This window comes from Rattus rattus, chromosome 15 (genome assembly GCF_011064425.1).
Source record: "Rattus rattus isolate New Zealand chromosome 15, Rrattus_CSIRO_v1, whole genome shotgun sequence".
In the NCBI taxonomy this organism is placed as follows: Eukaryota; Metazoa; Chordata; class Mammalia; order Rodentia; family Muridae; genus Rattus; species Rattus rattus.
Genome location: NC_046168.1, coordinates 53,052,292 through 53,073,466, shown reverse-complemented (window position 1 = coordinate 53,073,466; position 21,175 = coordinate 53,052,292). Strand labels below are relative to the sequence as shown.

Genomic DNA, 21,175 nt, shown 5'->3' with positions numbered 1-21,175 from the left:
ACATGGTATTATTCAAACTTTTAATGTGACCCGGCATGAACACACCTACTCCAATGCCTGTCATACAATATCACAGCATAAAACATTATGCATTTTACATAAAGCTGGAATCGTGAAGGGCTTTGCCACTAGCTCATGTCCGTTTCTATTCTATACCTTAACTGACTCGATTCTTTCTGACTATAGAAATTTTGCAACGAAGCTGTATGTCACACCAGTCTGCTCGCAGCAGTCTCAGCCTTCTCACAGCTCTATCTCCCGAAGGCATCCAGAGGCCTCCTTCCATGATTACCTTCTACCATGGAGGTTAATACAAGATCACACTGTTCTTTGCACACCTACCAAATCACCTAACAATGAAATTCTCAGAACCACTGTGTCCTCATTGTTTGTTAATATATATATATATATATGTGTGTGTGTGTGTGTATATATATATATATATATATATATATTATGTTATGATCTATCTAAAATACAAAGGTGAAAAATGCCCATACTTGCTTCTACTCAGAGAACTCCTACACCTGACTTGCTACATCCCATCCCATCTTCAGTATCAGATTTCTCGTCCACTCATCCCATTCACTACCCAGATTCTTACAGAGGAAAGAAGTTACACTTACGCCGTGGTGGCTAACTAGAGGATCACGGTAGACCTGTTAGAAATTATTGTGATCTCAGCATTTCCTATCCAAGCAGGGTGGGATCCACATTCTAAAGATGCTTCTTGTGTACTTTGAGGATGCAGTTTTATATATCTATAAATTTTAATTTGATTTAATCCAGAGGTGTGGCCACTTTGCACATATGAAAAGTTTAGGGATTGCTGAAATCGCAGAGAGAGTCCCTTATGGACCCAAATGTTCTTTAACTTATAACATCACCGAACTCCAAAGAGTCAGCATTAATAATCACTTGCAGTCCAGTCATTCACCAGTCACATGTAAAATGGGAATGAAAGGGGCATTTTTTTCTTTTGTAAGAATGATGGGAGCCAACTGAATGAGAGAACACAGAGGAAGAGTTCCTTAATCTTTCTAGAAAGGCCCTCTGATGTGGAATAGAATGTTGGGTCTAGGGCAAACTCTTCATTCCCTCAAATATCTGATTCGGCAATTCCTTTGTGCATTGTCCTCTGAACAAACGCGTAGTTTGACACAACTTATACTTCTGCAATAAAGAAAATGCTAAGCTTACCACAGAGCTGAACAAATATTATCTCCATTTCCCTCCTTCTGTAACAATTCTCTTCCAGGTATCCGAAACTGCCATTTAAACATCACACTGTTACTGAAACTAGTGTGTCCTCCTGCAGTTATGCTTAAACGCCTAAAGAGAACGATCAGAGCCATGGAGTATTTTGTGCCACAGAAGGGCCAACCCTCAGTCCAAACGTTAATATACCATGCTGCTGTCTGTTCTAAAGATACTTCTTTTGAATATCAGACTGCAATAGCTGGTGAAGGGGAGAGCTTAGGGTAGGGCAACATGGACAGAGGTCAGAGGTCTTCCCTGTGCTACACTCATGGGCATCTCTGAATTGTACACCCTACTTCCTTTCAAGCCTGCACTCCTAGCATTTGGGAAACTGATCTTGGCTCCTTGGCTCAGCTGCAAGAACCTAGAGCCTTGATCCTGCCTATCCCTTCCACCTTGGTGCCTCCTCTTGCAGAGTACTCTGTTGATCCAATCCTTCTCTCCCTTGTCCATTCCCAAATGGAGGATCCTGTTAGACTGCACCAACCCAACGGAGGCCATCCCTTTGTTCTGGGTGACACTCAAGTCGCACACACTCTTTTGAAGCTTTCTCAGCCCTACCTCGGTAGTGATCCTTGGACTCCTCCTGCACACAGTTTTTAGTCCTCAATCTAACAGCTTTCTACAGCTTTTAACAATCTACACCTTTCCTAAAGATCATTCTAAATCCATACATCAAGTCACCTCAGCTCACTTGTGTCATTTCATCAAAGGTCCTCTGCCTCTAAGAAAGTCCTCCAACAAACACATCCCTCTTGAATCCTACCCTCACTACACCTTAGCATGGATCACACTATTAGCAAAACTCTACTTCCTAACTTAGTCCAAGAATGATAGCTTCCACTTCGGCATCCTTTCTTCAAGAGCAAAAGTACCATCTTGCAGCAGTCCTTTGCCATCCAAGAGTACCAAAGAGAAAGCCCCATAAGAACTGTAATGCTAAGACTTCAAAATTATTGGTGGCCAAAACCAATAGAAGCTCTTCAACACAATGCAATGAGCAGGGGGAAGGCCCAAGGTGTTTTCATGTCAAGGCCCAAGGCTCTAGCCTTCCTAGCCACCTGTGTTGTGATTTTCAAAGAGAAACCAAAGGTCTCCTTACTTAAACAACTGTAGGTCATGGGCATAGCCAGGAACGCAAACATAGAATTTGTCACCCAGGATTTCTTATACTTCTCCAAGAATATGATTCTTGTCTTAGCTAGGATCTCGATCACTGTGAAGAGACAGTATGAACAAGGCAATTCCTCTACAGGGTAACATCTAGTTGGGGCTGGCTTACAGGTTCAGAGGCTCTGCCCATTGTCAAGGCGGGAAGTATGGCAATATCTAAGCAGGCAAGGTGCAGGAAAAGTTTCTGAGAGCTCTACATCTTGTTCTAAGGTGACCAGGAGAAGACTGTCTTCCTAGAAGCTAAGAACAGGGTCTCAAAGCCCACACCCACAGTGACACACTTCCTCCAACAAGGCCACATCTCCTAATAGTGCCCCTCCCTGGGCCAAGCATATTCAAACTATCATAATTCCCTACAACAAGCATTCCCAAGCTACTAGGTTGGATCCATCAAATTCAATTAAAACCATCTCTATAACTCTCCAGGCCCCAAGGAACTCCAAACATTTCCTTTCCACTGACCGAATGAATCACTGGCACCTAAGGATAATAATAAAATAATAATAGTAAAACTTTTCACACTATTTGCTTGCCATTTCTTTCCTTCCATGTTCACCCCAAAGTGTTTAGAAGTTCCTGGTATTAGGAACCATAGCTCCCATTAGCTTTTCTTTCTAAGAGTTTACCTGGTTTGCTACCAGATAACCCAGGAAAACTCATGAATCTGTTATGGTACCTCAAGACCAAGATTCATTTCTCTGACCCCACCCCAATCCAACAGTGCAGAAATATGTGGCTTTGGATTCCTTCTGACACCACAGCATATACAAAGCAACCCAGGAGCCATTAAAACGAATAAACAAAAAATCCCCACAAACTTCCAGTGGCAGAGCAGACGAGTCCTGTGAGGAGAGAGTGACAACCCAGAAGTAGACACGCTGCCCTCGCTTTAAAGCTCCCAAGGAGTTGCATCATGAAATGATACCCAGACCCAAGAAGTGGAAATAAGGCACCTTCAACAGAGATCCCAGCAGAGATCCCAGCAGAGATTCCAGCAGAGATCCCAACAGAGATCCCAACAGATCCCAACAGAGATCCCAGAAGAGATCCCAGCAGAGATCCCAACAGAGATCCCAGCAGAGATCCCAACGGAGATCCCAGATGCCTACAGGGCACACAGGAGGCAGAAGCCAAGCTCCAGAGAGGATGACTTTGAACTTTTCAGAGGTGACTTTGTACCATTTCCTTTGTGACAAATGAGTTATTTCACCAAAAAGGCTGGAGGTGTCAAAAGCAGCAACGGGGCCAATTTAACCCTTTGTTTCCTTCCACATTCCTTTTTGTGGTGTTGCTTCATACTTCCCTTCCCTTCCCCATCCTTACCTCACCCGCCTACCCCTTTCCTGCAAGCTTGTTCTTCTGCTCTAATTGGGGAGATTCTGAGTTAATTTACCCCAGGGCACCAACTTCCCCTTCTCTAACTCTTTCAACCACATCCAACACCAAGCAAAGTGCCTTAGTTCTCTAGGGGATTGCTTTGGACAGTCTTCTCAGTGTCATTAAGTGAGTTCGAGGAGCACTACACTGTAAAGGAAAAGTTTTTAGATCTCTTAGACCCATCTGGCTCTAGAGTCCGGGAATTTCAGATGGGACCGCCTATAATCGGTCTTAACCTTTTCCCTGTCCTATAGTAAAGCTAAGAAGAACGTCCGTGGGACTTGATCCTACTAATGGATGGCCAGCACAGGCTGAGGTCTACAGGCCAAAAACTCCAAATTCCATTCTATGTGGCTTTCTGCTCCTTCTCTTTTCCTGTGTAGTCAGGTTTGCTCTGTCACTAAGGAGCAGAGAAGCGGGCCAGCTGAAGAGGATGGATTGGTTAAGTGGCAAAAGGACTATGGGAAACAGGTCGCACGACTGAAATTTTCAACGAACAACCAAGAGCTATGAGGGATAGAACGAACGGTGAGGACACTTAATAAACATTTGACTAATGGATGGATGAGTGGAACCACTGCCTGGAAAGACACCCATGTGGTAAAATACTACTCATTACCTCTTGGGTGTTGAGGGAGAAGCTAAGATTGGGTGATTTCCAACAGCCAAAACTATAAAAAGCTATTTAACATAACTAGTCATTATTCACTTCAAGAGGTCCTCCTATGTTGCTTCACTTGGCAACCGTTTGGTATACTTTAAAAACATGTACTCTCAGTAGTCGAACTCCACATAGATTGTGTGATGTATTCACACAGCAAAAGTCAATCCTAAATGGGCCCAGGGCTTTGAGAGGCAAGCGTGCACCTTGCCTGGGGAGGTCTACAGTTAGGGGAAGGCGGGGCAAGAAGCATCAAGGCAGCACAGCTGGATGCCAAGGCCACACCACAGACCTGAAGTGTTCTGGTCTAGGCAAAATCAGCTGGGAGCTGCGTGTCCTCATTGAGGAACCACAGTGGTGTCAGCCATTCTAACCGGTAGACGCTCTGGTTAGACAGGACCAGTCGGCCACCTTCTCAATGGGATCTGGCAATGGAAGGAGTGGAGATGTTAAAGAGGATGGGGGCAGAGAGTGCTCAATGTTATCCAGAACCCAATCTGAAGTGTGTTGTGCTGCTACAAGTGGGGTTTACTGTATGCGGAACACTAAGGGAAATACTGTTAAACCAAGACAACGAGCACCCAGGTGTCACGAGGGAGAAGGAGAGAGGAGCACAGAAGACTCCAGGAGCCAAGAGAAGACAAAGAACATTCTAGACTCTAGGAAGTTTCCTGGATCTGGGAAAAGACACTTCTGCTATCAGCATTTCTCCTTAGAGAGCTTAGAAATTCTGTTGGGTGACAATTCTTAACCCTATGGGACCCTGATGGGAGACCATCTCTTTACCCACTGTGTCTTTTCCCTGCAGGTTGTCATCTTTTTCCCTTTCTGCTAATTCTTTACTGAAAGAGAAGGTCCCAATAGAGAATGTCCCAAGCACTAATATTTCCTTGAATCCAACTGGACTGGCCATCGCATGAGACTCTGAGTTATACACAGCTTTGGTTCAATGTACAGCCAATCATACAACCCATACATGGTTGAGTTGAGACGCTCACCTGACCCATCAGTTGACAGGTATATAAGTTTGTTGAACTACTAGACACAAGGGCTTTCTGGTTGTTCCTTATAAAGTGAGCTGTGGCTACGATAATCTCAAAATCAGTTTCCAAGAGGCAGCTCAGAAAATGTCCAAGAGTTGAGGGACAGAAATTATCTGGAGAAATTACCTAGAGTAACTTAACTCATAACCTCTAGGACATGGGGGGCAGGGACATCTTTATCCCTACGTCCCTGGCTAGGTCACTGAGACCCAAAGAGGCTATGTAAGTTACAGGGCCATTTAGCTGGGAAGTAACATGAACGGGTCCACAACCAGATCTTGCCACATCAATTGTGAAGCTGCTCCCATTGGCCCCAAGTCAACCACTAACTTGTATCACTTCAGGCAACTGTTGCCTTATCTTCTGAGCGGGGACAAATATTTCTTTGGTTTCTTGCCCAAGAAGATCTGAGGGGGTGGCTAGGATATGAAGATATTTTTGAAATGAACAAAGTTCTATGCATATGGAAAGGAACCTCTTTGGTGGAAAAAGTCAACTCAGGTCAAGATAATTCTCTGAACAAAGGTCACAATTTACCCTCTCTCTTGCCTCTCTATTTGGAAAGGCTGAGCTCCTGGGCACCCAAGAGTCCACTCAGCAACTCTGTGTGTTACACGGGGCTATGTTTGATAGCTTACTGTAGTCCACCATAGTTCTAGGGAGGGGGTGGCTGCTTTCTCCTAAGCCAGTGTTTCAAGCTGTGGATTGAGATTCCCCACTAGGGGTCACATCATATCAGATATCCTGCATATCAGGCATTTACATCACAATGAAAAACGCTAGCAAAATTACAGTTATGACACAGCAGTGAAATCATTTTAGGGTTGGGGGTCACTACAACAGGAAGCATGGCAGCATTAGGAAGGTTGAGGAGCACTGCAAGGGAACCTGTGGGCTTCAGGGGCAATCACGTTCTTCACTTGACACTAGCATCGCTGGCACTGAACAGTGAGCGTGCAGTTGCTGGTCTCGAAAGCAAAGACAGTTAAAAATGCTTGCCCTGCCTTAGACCACACCCTTCCTTCACTGGGGGAAAAAAAACTCCAAACAGGAATAGAACAGGAAACCTGATCTGCCCGTACCTATGAAATGCATAATTAAAAAGTCAAACAAATCCTGGCATTTATTTCATTCTGACCTGATTGTCTAAGAGGACATAAAAATCTATTAGGGAGACTTAGTGGAAATGGGAACTTAGAAGGAGAGCACAGGGAAGTGTCAGACTCGTGGCTCCATGCGCTTTCTTTTTAGCATTTATCAAGGCTTAGGCTGGCCTTCCCCTGAGCTAAGAGCGCACAGAACACCTCGAATGGTAGCGCAGGCCTTTAATCTACAAATGTGAGAAACAGAAGCAAGTGGGCCTGTATGAGGTTCAAGACTAGCCTGGTCAACATAGTGGGTTCCAGACCAGCTATGATTTCACAGTGATACCCTGTGAATAATAATGATAATAATAATAATAATAATAATAGCAACAATAACAATCAATAATAACAATAATACAAAAGGAAGAAAATAATTTACAAAATAAGAGCTCTGCCCCCAACACACACACACACACACACAGAGGAGAGAGAGAAGAGAAGAGAAGAGAAGAGAAGAGAAGAGAAGAGAAGAGAAGAGAAGAGAAGAGAAGAGAAGAGAAATGGTGGTAGCACTCCTTACTCAATTCTGGTACAACCATCATTTAGGTAAAGTTTAGATGCTAATGCCCATCAAAGGTCCATGTATTAAAAGGGTGGTGTTGTGCATTGGTTTTCGCCCTGATGTACAGCCTCACAAGAAGCACAAAGCATGAACACCAATGGAGCCTGAACTGTCACTTTTTAAAATTGTAAAAACAACAACCACAAAAATCTGTTTCTCCTTGCAAGCTATCCCGTGTTTTTATCATCATTGATAAACCTAACTTCACAACACACTGGAAGACAGGAATAGAATTAAATGTTGTCCCCTGCCTCACAGCAACCTGCCAAATGGGCCAAGTGGCTTTCAGTGAGGACTGTCCGAGGATGTCTTCTCTGATACAATGCTGCGAGCACTCCAGACGTTTCCTTGCCCCATGCTTGTAGGATTTCTTTCCTACCGCCAGTCTCTGAAACAAACCCTATCAATCCAGTATTAAGCTCTGAGATCCCTTACACAAAGCTAATGTGTTAATAATAATGTACCCTGTTCTTCTGGCATGAGTAAAGCTGAAGCAACTTGAAATGCCATCAGAAAAAAAAAAAAGAAAAGAAAAGAAAAAAATTATTTATTTCTCATCCCTGAGCATCCCAGAAAACAGAATTTCATTGGCTGGGTCTGTCTTCAATAGCTTTCTGGTTTTAATTAAAGCTTCAAGTCTCCAAGGAAGAAACTGGCATTCTGGGAGGCTAAGGAAAGCCCAGCCAAGTTTTAGTGTCTCCACAGGACCCCAGAAAGGATGTTCTACACATCTGAGTGAATTCTGCTATTCTCCTTGCCTGTGCTACAGAAGCTTCATGGCAGAGACTGTAGTCTGCCTGTAAATAAGGACCACTTTGCAAGAACGCCCCTCTCCTGGATGGACAGTTTTGCTCTACAGACGGTAATGATCTGGCCCCTAATGGAATTCAAACTTAAGGTAACAGCAGAAAAGGGATGGGAAACCCAGAGGAGAGCGCTCACCTATTTATTTCTTCTTTAGCATTATTCCTTCTCCTTACTCTCTCCACTGGCCATTTTTAAATTAAATTCTACAATGACCCTAAGCTCTGCTTTTTCCCCCTCCCCTTCCTTCACAAGATTCAGGTACTTTTCAAAGTAGCTTCCTGTGAGGAAAGGCAGTTTGGGACCAGATGCCCTCCTGGCAGCAGCGACTGTTTGCTTCCCTTGGGGATAGCTCCAGGCTTCCCAGGGGACACCTAGAACTGAGCCTCAGGCAAGGCCTTCCTATGTAGCATTCTGATGTTAAGATGAAAAAGATCAGATTACAGCCTTGTGCTGGCCGGGCTCCTCATAAGCTCAGGAGGTGGTTATTTCCTTCCCTGGGCCCCCTTCCTAAGCAATACCACTGCCTGAGATGCCCCTTCCATTCCCTTCCAGCCAACCCTTCCCCCTCCTCCACTTTGTTTATTCCAGTGACACATCTATTTTCCCGCTCCTGAGACGAGTCCCTTTCCCTTGGTCTCCCTGACTGCCGGTGATCCCCACCTCCTCCTGGCTCAGCTCAGGTTACTAAAGTGGCCACAGCTTGCACCTGCCCAGCTCCAACTGCAGTTCAACTTCCTCAAACTGGGACTTTCCTCTCTCTCTCTCTCTCTCTCTCTCTCTCTCTCTCTCTCTCTCTCTCTCTCTCTCTCTCCCTCCTTTCTTTCCCTCTTTCTTTCACAGGGGAAAAGGATTATGTGATAAGCAACAGCGTAATATCTAGCCTTAGAATTTTCTTAGACTACATTTCCTACAACCACACTTGCCCTCTTACTCCTTTCTGATTAGCCTGCGACACTTTTTTTTTTTAACATCCCTTTGCTGGTAACCAGCAATGAGATGGAGCACAGGCTAGAAACACTGTGCCTTCAGTGTGACTCTGAAACCTGGAAATCCCACTCAGGGCAAAGAGACCAGCCTCCTTCCAGGAGTTTAAGGTCAGTGGAAGGAAGTCACAGAAGTCAGGAGAAGAGGGAGGCAGCATGGTAAACTGGCTGCATCCTAAAGGTTGTAAACTCTCTCCTCCCCCTGGCCAGCTGGCACTGCCTTCTCCTGCCAGCCAGGCTGCATTTAACTGGGGAAAGTACAGGAAACTCTTGCCTGTGTGCCCAGGTCTGGAGATGTGGCCACACAGAGCATTCTTCCACTCCAGGCCCCTCTTCAGCCCAGCACAAGTAAACAGGGCTTTCAAAACTCAGAGTTTGAATGAGACACATGAGGTTTATCTGCAGGCCCTGTAAGAGCATGAGGGATGAGCTCAAACTACCAAAGAGTTTTGGTGACAGCTCCTTTATGAAATCACTTTAAGAGCAAAATCTTTTGGGGAGGGGGTGTGAAACAGGAGGAAGATGGAAAGATGAAAGAAAGAGAGGAAGGCAGTTTTTTAAAAGAAAGTAAAAGCAGTATTTCCCTGAAGACCATGGACTCGAATCAAACTTCAACAGGAAAGGTGTGGATGTTTGTGGGCAGGAAGACTAGGGGCAGGGAGGGGAATGTAGCTTCTTTAGAATTCTAGAATCACTCCCTCTTACAGGAGAATTTCTGAGGAATAAGGACATTAAAGATGGACATGGACACACACACATACACACACACACACACACACACACACACACACACACACACACACTCTGCCCTGTTAGTGTCAGAAGTCAACCATGAGATTATTGGGAGAGTTTATTTAAAACGGAAACAAATCGGAAATCCTTCCCTCAGCAGTCTGTTCAGACAGATATACATGCTGAGAATCCCACAAAGACACATAAAGAATAAATGCAGCATCACAGGGGAGTAACTACCCGTCCCCATACTCCCAGCATCCCTAGCCTCATCCCCTACAACTTTCCTGATCCACAAGAAAATACTCTAGTTGAGTCCAATTTCAGAACTGTAGAAGCTGGTGCCGATAGGAGGGGCAGATGGGAGAGTGTGCAGAGTAGAAGATAGCATTTCGGCAGTAACTTATTTTTTTTAGGAGCAGCATGCTCTACTGATCGGAAATTGCAATTACCCAACAATGCTTCCCTCACAGACACCAAATGCAGCGTCCCCGTTATCACTGACTGGCTACAGATCTGCCCACTCCAATTTACCTGACTTGGATTCTCAGGAACTTCGCAGACAGTATTTTGGTCAAAGAGATAATGGTTCGAAAGACAAAAACAATAAATCCATACTGAAGGGCTTCCTTTCCGGAGTGATTTCCCACTGGAAACCACCGAAAGGGAAGCCTGCCGTTAATTCCCAAGCCCTCTGCTCCTGTACAAACGCACACAATGCGTGCTTTCAAAGGGGCATTCTCTGCTTTTAAGGGAATTCCTGCCTTTTCACAATCCCCAGCCCAGAGAGCACAAGAAAGAGACTCAAATCCACTGATTAAGATTTTTTTTTTTTTTAAGAGAAAAACTAACACACCGCCAGAACGCAAGCACACACCAACCTTCATTGGCTGGACCACTTCTCGCCTGTTCTTCTATTAACGACACGTTAGATTCTGATACATTTAACACCCCCCTCCCAATCCAACTAGGTTACAATGTAGCTCTCTAGCTCCACTTAACCTGCAAGTTACAAAGAGAGGGGAAAAAATATCCTGCCGCCTCCCCACCCCTTTCCCTACCCCCTCCCTTTCCCCAGTCCACTTCACCAAAGCCAAACCCGCCAGCCCAGGCAGCCGGCAGCAGGACCAAGGGAGGGTGCAGAAGGAGGGGGTGGGGAGGGGATCAGATTAGCCGAAACTCAATAAGCTCCCAGCCCTCCAAGCCCCACGCTACCACCATCACCGCCACCAACGGGCTACTCCAGTTAAGTCAGCACCACTGGCGACCCACCAGCCGGCGGAATCGCGCCCATCCCCGCGCAGCTTCGCGGGGACCTGCATCCCGCCCCCTTGGCCGGGTCCCCCCCACCCCTCCTCCAGCCCAGTGCAAAGTCAAAGCCCCGGCAAGGCGACGTGAACTTTTGCATGCATGGCACACACCGCCCCCGGCCCCGGGCGCGCTGGGCCCGCGGCGCGGCGGGAGGCTAGGCGCCCCAGCTCCCGCGCCAAGGTCGCCGCGCTCGCTCACCCATGTCCCGGCGGCTCCGGCTCCGCTGGCCCGGGCGCTCGCTCAGATTCCGCCTCCGGTCGCTCGTCCGAGCCCCCAAAGGTGCTGCTGCGGCAACTCCATAGCGACGAGCATCTGTCAAACGGCGACGCGCGGGGCGGGCCGCCCTCGCTCGGGGGCGCCGGGGCCCCAGGCGCGCAGGCGGCGGCGAGCGCCCCGGCCAGCCCCCGCGCTTCCCGCCTGCCGCGGCCGCCTCCGCCGCGCCACCGATTTACGGAGAGAGATATCAAGGGGGAAAATGGCGTCTCCGGAGCCCGAGGAGTCCTGGAGTAATCACATTCACACACACGCCCGCACGCACACACACTCGCACACACTCGCACACAGGCGCGCGGCGAGCCCGGCTAATTTTAGCAGGAACCAAATATAATATACATATATGTACATATACATAAATATGCATATGTACATATATATTATTTAGATTTCCCCATCTCTCCGTTCAATGCTATTTTTTCCCTTTTCTCCAAAGGATGGATTGGAGGGTTACAAAATGTTGCCCGGCTGGGCTCGCAGGAGGCGGCGCGCCGAGGGCTGGGGCGCTTTTGCTGAGCTGTGCAGTTCGGTTCCCGGCGCCCGCCGGCCCTGCCGCCGCTGGTTCGCCCGCGGTCGCTACTGCCGCCGCCGCCGCCGCCGCCGCTCTATGGCCGCGCCCGCCCCGCGCCCCCTCCGCGTCCCCTCGCCGCCCGCCCGCGTCCCCGGCGAGCGCTGGAGTGGGGTCGGGCCCGTGTGCCTGCCTCCCGCGCCCTCTCCCGAGTCCCGGAGTCCTACTGAAAGGAAGGGGGAGGGCGTGCGCGGGGGAGGGGGAGGATTGAAGCGGCCGCGCGGCGGAGCCGACGGGGACTGCCACCCCGCGATCTCTCTCGGAGGGGGCGCGAGAGCCCACACTGCTCGCCCCGCGAGCCCGGGCCGCTCCCCAGCCGGAGCCCAAGGAGGCGCAGCCAGTGAGCGGCCGACGACCTCTCTGTCCCTCCACCGCCCCCCTGGGTAGATTTCGGTCAATTGAAGGGATCTGGGTTCTTGCCGGAGGGGAAAGGAGAACAGTTCGGGGACGCGGATCGGGGACCCCTCGCCGCTCCCGAGCCCCTCCCGCTCCCCAGTGCCCTCGCGGCCCAGTAGCTCCAGCGAGTCGGAGTCTGCCGCGGAGACTGTGCGGCCGCGGGGACCGCCGCGGGCTGGGCGCCGGTTCCCGGGCTCAACACTGCCACTATCTGACACAACAGGAGCAGTGTTGGGGGGAGCTAGCTGCGTGAAGAGACGCGAGACGTGATAGGCTCTCCTAAATGGGTGCTTTTTTTTTTTTTTTTTTTTTTTAAACCTGGTAATTACATTTCACTTCCAGAGATTTATATTTTTTTTGTTAAGCTACTTGTTTGCATTCAGACGTTCACCAGCATCTCTCATTATTCAGTAGAACCGGACCCTTGATGAAGGCAAGGACCAGACAGGGATGACAAATGCACATTGACATACAGTTCCCTTTACAGGGTGGCAGAAGTGAACAACATGAGAGCAACGTCTTCCTTTCTGACAAAATAAAATAAAATAAAATACGGCGCTGTTTCAAATCCCTCTGAGAATCTGTATTTGGGTTACAAGGGTCTTTCCAGGACAACTGAGCAATGAAACCCCTCAGGTTTCTATCGATGCCCTGTGACAAAATGAGGTGAATGTGATGGTTTTGGGGGGCACCTACAATGGATCTCTTTTAAACCTCCAGTAAAATGGGAGTTTTGAGAGGGTTCCTGGATCTCATGTTTTCTAAGAGTTTGGGGTCGTTTGGACCGACGAATGGAATGACCCAGAGGTGAGCAAGAGGGCTTCCTTTCACCAAGCCTACCAGCTACTACGGTCCTGCGTTAGTTGATAGTATGAATGGTACCACAGAACTATGCTCAGGGTACCCTTTTACCTGGAGTTTCCAAAGTGAATCAAATTGGTTTCACCATGGTTTACTTCTCAGAGAACGGCTCTGTTTGGACACAAACTTCTCCCAAAACTGTCACTGAAAGACTTCAGGGTAGCCATTTCAACAGGTCTTTTATCTTCGTTCATATTGGGACGTTATTATTAACGTCCCAATCAAGTAATCTTTAATTATAAAAAAAAAGAGTAGGGTGGATAGACTGCTAAAGGAGACAGAAACCAAGGCACAGAAGCAAGGTCAAAACCAAACGTACTTTGGATCAAATGGCCGTGAGCTTGTGCTTCCAGACTTCTGAATCCTAGACCTAAACAGAACAGAATCTAAGTCAGTAATAGCATCCAGTAGGTTTCCCGTCCCTTCTCAAAGGAGAAGGCCACTCAGAAATAGGAATGGCTTTCTCACCGTGTATGGCTGGCAGATGTCGTAATCAGAAGGGGGCGGGGAGCACGCTTCCTGGTTTGTGTACAGGGTCTTCTTTTCCATCCCGTGACTCCTCACTTTGAAAGCAAATAGAAGAAACCTGTTCCTTCTTCCAAAATCCACTACAATAGCTCGTTAAGTATAAATGAGTGCAGAGATGGTGTTCACCTGGGAGAATACCTGGTGGACTTTCGTCAGCGCAATGTTGAGGAAACGGTAGACTAGCCCAAGCCGTAGAATTCAAGTCACGAATGGACCCTATGTCCCTTGTCTTCTCACTGAGGGTTTCTTAAAAGCCTGTCTTTAGTTATGAGAAAAGAAAGAAGGGAAGAAGGCAAGAAGGGACGTTCTTCCTTTGTCTTATCTATGTAGAGAAACTTTCGCAGTCTCTTCACACGTTTTAATTTATGCTGGTGTATCACGTTATGAAAATAATGCTATGCAAATGGAATGATGGAGGATTCATTGAAACCGAACCACTTTCCTGGGTTGTCGAGCTCTTGTTCTCATAGAACTTTCCCCAAATACTAGCTGAGTGTCCTGACACCTCCCCTCGTCTACTTTCGTAATAGGTCACCTTTGGATGGCCTCCCACTAAAGCCTAGGGGAGCAAGTCTCAGGCCGACTAAGCAGTCAATGGGCAAACAGTGATGTGCAGGATTGAGAAAGGGTGATCAATCAAGCACCAGATGAGAACGCACAAGGCATGCGCCTTTTACACTTACATATCTTAATTTTCAGCATCGTGTGGTCAATAAGCTACTGTGTAGTGTAGAGGAGGCACTGATACCATGGATGCAGCTAGAGGTGCAGGCGGGCCACAGCACCAACCCTCTCATAGACTTCACAGCTGAGAGGGAACCATTGGCTCATTAACTCCCCTGCACAACTCAGTACAGGAAGACCAGAGATGAGATGCTTACAGGGCATACAGTACACAGATGCAGAAGAGACGAGCAGGGGTTGTGTCTCTTTAACACTTCTGCAAACTTACTGTTTTTGTGCATTTAACATACATATTTCTTCTCTCCTGTTGAACACCTCTCTCTCTCTCTCTCTCTCTCTCTCTCTCTCTCTCTCTCTCTCTCTCCCTCTCTCCCTCTCTCTCTCTGTCCATGTATCTTCTCAACAAAATGTAAAATTCATGAAGACTGAGTTTCACCTTGCATGGACCTTGTTAGAAGATGTAAGTGAGGCTCTCTCTCCCTCTGACACCACCCTGTAGTCACCTGGGCTGTTGTTTATGCTCCGGGCATCTGGGTACTCATCCTAGAAAACAGTCACACCGAGGAAGCCCTTACCCAAGAGTCTATTTGGGAATGATGCAAGGACATATGGGATGATCGCATCCCACAGCACTTGGGAACTTGTTTCATATGTGTAAATTTGAAATCTAGTTCAAAATTGAAAGAACAGCTCCCACCGTCTTCACAGGTAGGAAGGAATAAGGCTACTCCGTCTGCTCCTCCTTTGGTTGAGCTCACACAGTATAATGCAGTGCTCAGAATCAATTGCTACCCTTCCCAGGTCCAAATACAAGAGGTATTCTTATCGTCAGCAAGGTGAGCCAGCATGCTCTTATGGAATACTTCTGATTTTAGAGAGAATTAGTAGGTAGACTCTTGTGACTTGGGACCCACCTTGATTTTCTCCATCTTGAAGGGGTTCAGCTCCAAATGCTTTCAGCATTAACACTTTCCCATGCCATGTGACATGTCTCTGCACTATGGGGAGTGTGTGAATAGAACTCGTCTTGAGTTAGGCCACAGTAATGGAGAATACATCCAACTGAAGGGGGTGAGGGGGTCACAGGTGCCTCAGTGGAGGACTGGCTGTGCTGTATTTAAGGTTAAGGGACAATTCTGGAAATGTAGAAGTGGAAAGCCTGTTCTGTGACAGAATGGAAAACTCACGCATCCAGTCATCAAGGAGACTTGGTTTTAGACTTAGGCCTCGCATTCTGCTTTGAGAAAAGGAGAACCCAGAAGTCTTCTGAGGATAATGCTAGACAAAGAAAAATTCACTTTAAAAAAAAAAAACTCAAACACAGGATGAGAAAGGTTTGTTTGCCTTTGTCCTGAGGATCATAACCCCAGTGAGCTAAGGTTATAGGGAAAAAAGATCTCAACTGAGTGTAACAGAAAACATGTGAATATCCTTGAATGAAATAATCACCCTCCCTGTCAATCATCCTACCTGTCAATCACCCTGTCAATCACCCTCCCTGTCAATCACCCTGCTTGTCAATCACCCTGCCTGTCAATCACCTTCACCATCAATCACCCTACCTATCAATGAGCCTCCTGCTCTGAGAAACATGCCACTTATTTTATACCCTTATTTTCCTATCTCTCTACCCAAGACTTTTCAGTCTACTTTCCCTTTCCCTGTCTTCACTGGATAAAATTATACCTGGAATCTATTGTATACTCAATAAACATTGCTTACATGCCAAAGCTACTTAACAACAGATACTACACTAAACCTATCCTTTATAAGGGATATTGACTTATGATTATCTCCAGACTGATGATATCCAGTTGCCTATTGGATCCTGCCGAGGGAAAGAAGAACAGAGTCACATTCATGGGACCTTGAAATGGCAGTTAGTTTTGAATCCCGGTATTTTAACTTGATAACACCTAAACTTTGTTTTGGATGAACATTAATCCTGCATCCTAAATGACTGGATGAATAAAGAAATCAATCAATCAATCATCCCTAGGTACCACAGAGAGGTAGAAATTATATCCTTTGATTCTACTTCTGGTCTAACGCAGATTGGGTAAAGCTGAGTGTGGAATTTTAATTCTCTGTAGCTCAGCTTCCTCATCAATAAACTGAGCACCGTAGCCTTGCTCAAAGCATAAATCATCATGAAATATATAGGAAATATCAGATGTAAAGTTACATTATGATACTCAACGCTGTGGTTCCAATTCTGGCTTTGATCTTTAAAATCTCAGAGGATAGTTTAGGTGATTCCTTCCAGATGCAGTTTTTAGTTCTACTCCAAAGGCCTTATCTTCTCCCTCTCAGAACTAACAATGCAATTTCCACTCACCCCGTCTCCCACCCTGGCTCTTCCTTAGAAGGATTCCTTTCTTGACCACTTCTTCTGAATCAACCATGGCTGTTCAATGTCAAGGAACAGAATGTGATCACCCTACGACAAAAATGTGCCACACAGTGCCAACGTATAGCTAACAAGTGGTGCTTAATGGTCAGAGATTCTTAGCCAGCCGTACAGATATAAACTGCATAGACTGTAAGTTCCTGGACTGTACTTTGGAACTTGTGCCGTCTTGGCTAGAAGAAACAGACTTTACAATGCACATAGCTCATTGGGAGCTTTCCCTACTTGAAAGTAATATGCGTTTGGATTTTTATTCTGCAGCTCCTTGTCAACCTCATTGTTACCGTGACTTTAGACGAGGTACAAATCTGCAGTGAGACTTGTATTCCCATCTCCCCACAAAAGTTAGGTGCGCAACTATAAGGAGTGTATGTTCATATCACTATATAGCGCCAGAGCCTGTAGGAGATTTCAGAAGGACAGTATAGCAGAGGAAATCAGGATTCTCCTCATGGTCAATGAAAACAAGGGACACCCAGCTAGATGCCTTGCACTGATGACAGGATTATTAAAAAGAATGCAGGGAAACATCCCAGGAGGCAGATAGAGGAGGAAGGACCAGATGTCATGGAAATCAGCAAGTTGCCAGTCCCTTCTTCCTTGTTCTGTTCCTCCCTCCTCTGTCTAGAAGATATTGTGTGAATTAAGGAGAGAAGCGAGCACTTGAGTTCGGTGAGTGTAGCATATGCTTATAGGACGCTAGCTGCTGCTAGAGATTTTCCCTGCTGTAGCTTTTCCCTTTGCACCAGACCTTCCCTAGAAGTGGTTCCTTCCTTCCAACACTCTTCGCAAATGTTCTCTGTCTTTAGCGCTGATCTTCTCTTTTACAGTAGCTAGAGCCGATACCCACCTCTCTAGTCCCTAATATTATGAAGAGAGGCTGCGAGAAACATGACGTCTTTCCTAGCTATACACATTAACAGTCCGGAGTCTCTTCCTGAGGTAGGAAAGTGAGGTGGGATATAGTAGCAAGCCATCCAAAGACAGAAGCCCTAGCAAGCCAAGGCAACTGGTTCTTTAACAGACTTCCCAGATGGGCTGGTAGGGCTTTGCAGAGGACTTGAGACTTCCTACTAGAACCTTCTAAAGTTTCCCTCCCTGTGCTTTGCTTTTGATACATTAAACTCTCCGCATCCTTCGACACATCTACATTGGCTAAGCAGAGCTTGAGGTCCAGATTTTGTACAACTTATATAAATAAGCTTTTAATTTCATAGAAATAAATGGGGTATCAATCACTAGCTATAACAGAATGGATTGCATTGTGTCTGACTACCTGGTCAGAACAGGTCACACCGATGCGAAGGCATTAGCAAGGCAACCAAAGAAGCCACTATATCTGGTTCTATGCTCTTCAAAGGAGGGAAGTGCTGCACATTTGAAGAAACCCTCAAGTTCTTTTCTCAAGGGGTTTGCTGATTTGGGAAACACACGAGGGGCAAAAGTGTAGGCAAGTAAATGACAGCCTGAGAAGAAAGTGACAATGTCCGGAGCTCGGGAGAACAAAACTGGATTTTAGTCATTTCTATGCACATGGATCTGAAGGCTTATAGCCACAGGAGAGTTCCCTCACAGGTTTCCTCTGGGAGAATGCAGTGATAAGAAGCGAAATGTAAGGTATGAAGAAGTTGAGTGGAACTAAGAGGAAAGAAGGCTACGTAGATTTCCTGTGGCCAAAAGCATGGAAAATTTCATATATATATATATATATATATATATATATATATATATATATATATATATATATATATATATATATATTCATTCCCAGCCTTCACCAAGGAAAATCATCTGGTAAAAACAAAACAAAACAAACAACAATGGATAACAAAACCCTCAAACTTTCATTTGGAAGTCTCAAAAACCTTAAACTTAAGAGTAAGGAAGCAGGGTAGTGGAGTGATAGTCATGATGGCAATGATGACAATGACATAGTGGTGGTGGTGATGGTGGTGGTGGTGATGGTCATGGTGGTGATGATGGTGATGGTGGTGGTGGTGGTGGTGGTGATGATGGTGGTGATGATGGTGATGATGGTGGTGATGGTGGTGATGGTGGTGGTGATGATGGTGGTGGTGGTAGTGATGGCGGAGGTGGTGGTAGTGATGGTGGTGGTTATGATGACTGATGGTAGTGATGGTGTAACTCAGACTATCCTGGTTGAATTCCATCTCCAGAACCACAGAAGCCTAGTACAGTTGCACGCTTACGTAATCTCACTGAAGGAAAAGAAACAGAAAGATCAGAAGTTCAAGGTCGTCTCAGCTACAGTGAATTAGAGGCCACTCTGGGTTGCATAAGACCCTATGGTTCATAAACAGACAAACGAGAGGAAAGTGAGATGCAGGGCACAGAGAGAATCTGATGGTTTGTTTTCGCATCCAAGTTAATTCATTATCTGATTGAATTAAAGGCAACTCTCAGTCCTCTTATGAATGCATTTCGTCTTGTTTCATATTAGGTTCAAAGGTTCAAAATGACCAAAGAGACTAATAAAGTAAGGAGGAATAGCTACAGACAGTCAAAGAGAGAACCAGATCTGGGAGTCCTCAGACATAGATGGTAAAATCGCTATAATTAACAGAGTTACGAAAATATGATTTAAATCAAGCAGAAGCACACTTGTTTATTTAAAAGCAAGAAAGTAGAGATGCGATTCAGGGATAGAGAGAAAGGCTTCTGTAAGTAGATTTAATGGCGGATTAGGTACATGTGAGGAGAGGATGATAAGTTGAAGTTAGGGCAACAGACGTTATCCGAAGGCAAGAATCAGCACTGTTTTACAGGATAAAGATATTCTAAAAGCCAAAGAACAACCTATGATCCGAACGGAATCATCTCGAAGTAAATTTTAAAAATATAACTCTTTACAACTGCAACAGGGATCTTAAGTAGTGTGCCTCAGAATCTTTCATGACTCAACGAACAATAAAAATCACAGTAATAACTTACAACTAAATAATAACTAAAATATAATATGTAGACACTCTTAGAAGGCAGGCAAGTTGTGATTGTATTACAGTTTGTGGTCCTAAACACTCGCACTAGGAGGAAGTAGGGGCTGAAAACTCAGAGATGTTATTACCTACATAGAGAAGTCAGACAAAAATTACCAAATAAACCTCTTAAATAGAAGAAAATAAAGAAAAGACAAAAGTCAATAGGATAGATGAGAAAGATGATAAATACAGTAAATTTCAATGCCCAAAGTTGAGCTAAGTAGACTCTTAATATGCCCTTGATTCATAACTTTGACATTTTGTTAGAGGAAATACGACTTGGATTTTCTTTGATCCAAAATGAATGTTTTTCCTTTCCACTTCTTTTTACCACACTGTCTAAGTGAAAAGTCTCTTCTGAATCTCCAGATTCTGCAACAAAGTGTATTCATGAAATTATTTTTAAATATATGTGTTCGAGTTTATGTGTTTGTGTATATCTGTGTCTATGTATGTCTCTGTGTGTGTGTACGTCTCTCTGTGTATATGTGTATGCATGTCTGTGTGGGCATGTGTGTGTGTCTCTGTGTATCTCTGTGTATACATTACACAGATTACATTCTCAAATCATAAGTATAAACATATTTAAAGATTTAAATTCAGCAAAACTTTTACATTCTTAATTTTCTAGACAGAGTAACAGTAACAGCAGCAAAAACAAACAAAAACAATGGAATGCTGGTTTTCCTTGAGTGTCTTGTCTATGGTGGTGCTTATGTCAAGAAATAATTAAAGAGGAATGAAAGGGTGGGGCAGGAAAGAATGACATCATTCCCCAAGCTTCAGAGAGGAGAAAGCACTGGTGGCCTGTGCTTCATATGTGTGTATCCTGACAGGGCTTCCAGTCTATTGTATCCCAGACACTCATGTATTCACTCACTGATGCTGACCCAGATGAAATTCTCTGCATTTTTGATGAATATGAGGAACAGATCTTTATTTTCAGTATTTTTATTTTTCCTGCACCAAGGTACGGGCAGAGTATTCTGGTTAATGTGGTAGTCACAAATACGTCCTAGAAAATTTCAAGCAGCACTGTGGTCTCAGACATTGGCCAGGAGGTTAGGACAGCGCCGTGTGGTAGAGTAGAAGGAGCTCATCATCTTAGAACACTAGGTGGGGCTGGGTTCTAGATGAGAAACTAATCTTCATTTAGTGGGGGTTTCCTCCCTCACCTTGACTCAATGTTCAAGTAACAGCTAACTCCGCAAAGATCTCCTTCGGTATAGTGCGTTAAGATTTTTGTATCTCAATTAACTTACAGTATTATAACTTGATATAACTTCTCATTTCAATGACTACATGAGGCACAGTAAGTGTGCTAGTCATGTTTCTGTTATAAAATAAAAGTTGAGACCAACAACTTCTAAACAAAGGACTGGGCTCTTTTGACTCATATATT

The 21,175-nt window shown here is 45.4% G+C and overlaps 1 protein-coding gene across 1 annotated transcript in view; it reads right to left on the bottom strand.

Annotated features, from left to right (window-relative positions):
- The window catches only part of Setbp1 (SET binding protein 1), a 365,848-nt gene extending 353,926 nt beyond the window's left edge, over positions 1 to 11,922 (bottom strand). The window contains exon 1 of the mRNA XM_032886020.1: positions 11,253 to 11,922. The gene's annotated coding sequence lies outside the window, so the exon portion shown is untranslated. The remainder of the gene's footprint in view (positions 1 to 11,252) is intronic.
- Positions 11,923 to 21,175: the final 9,253 nt, after the last annotated feature.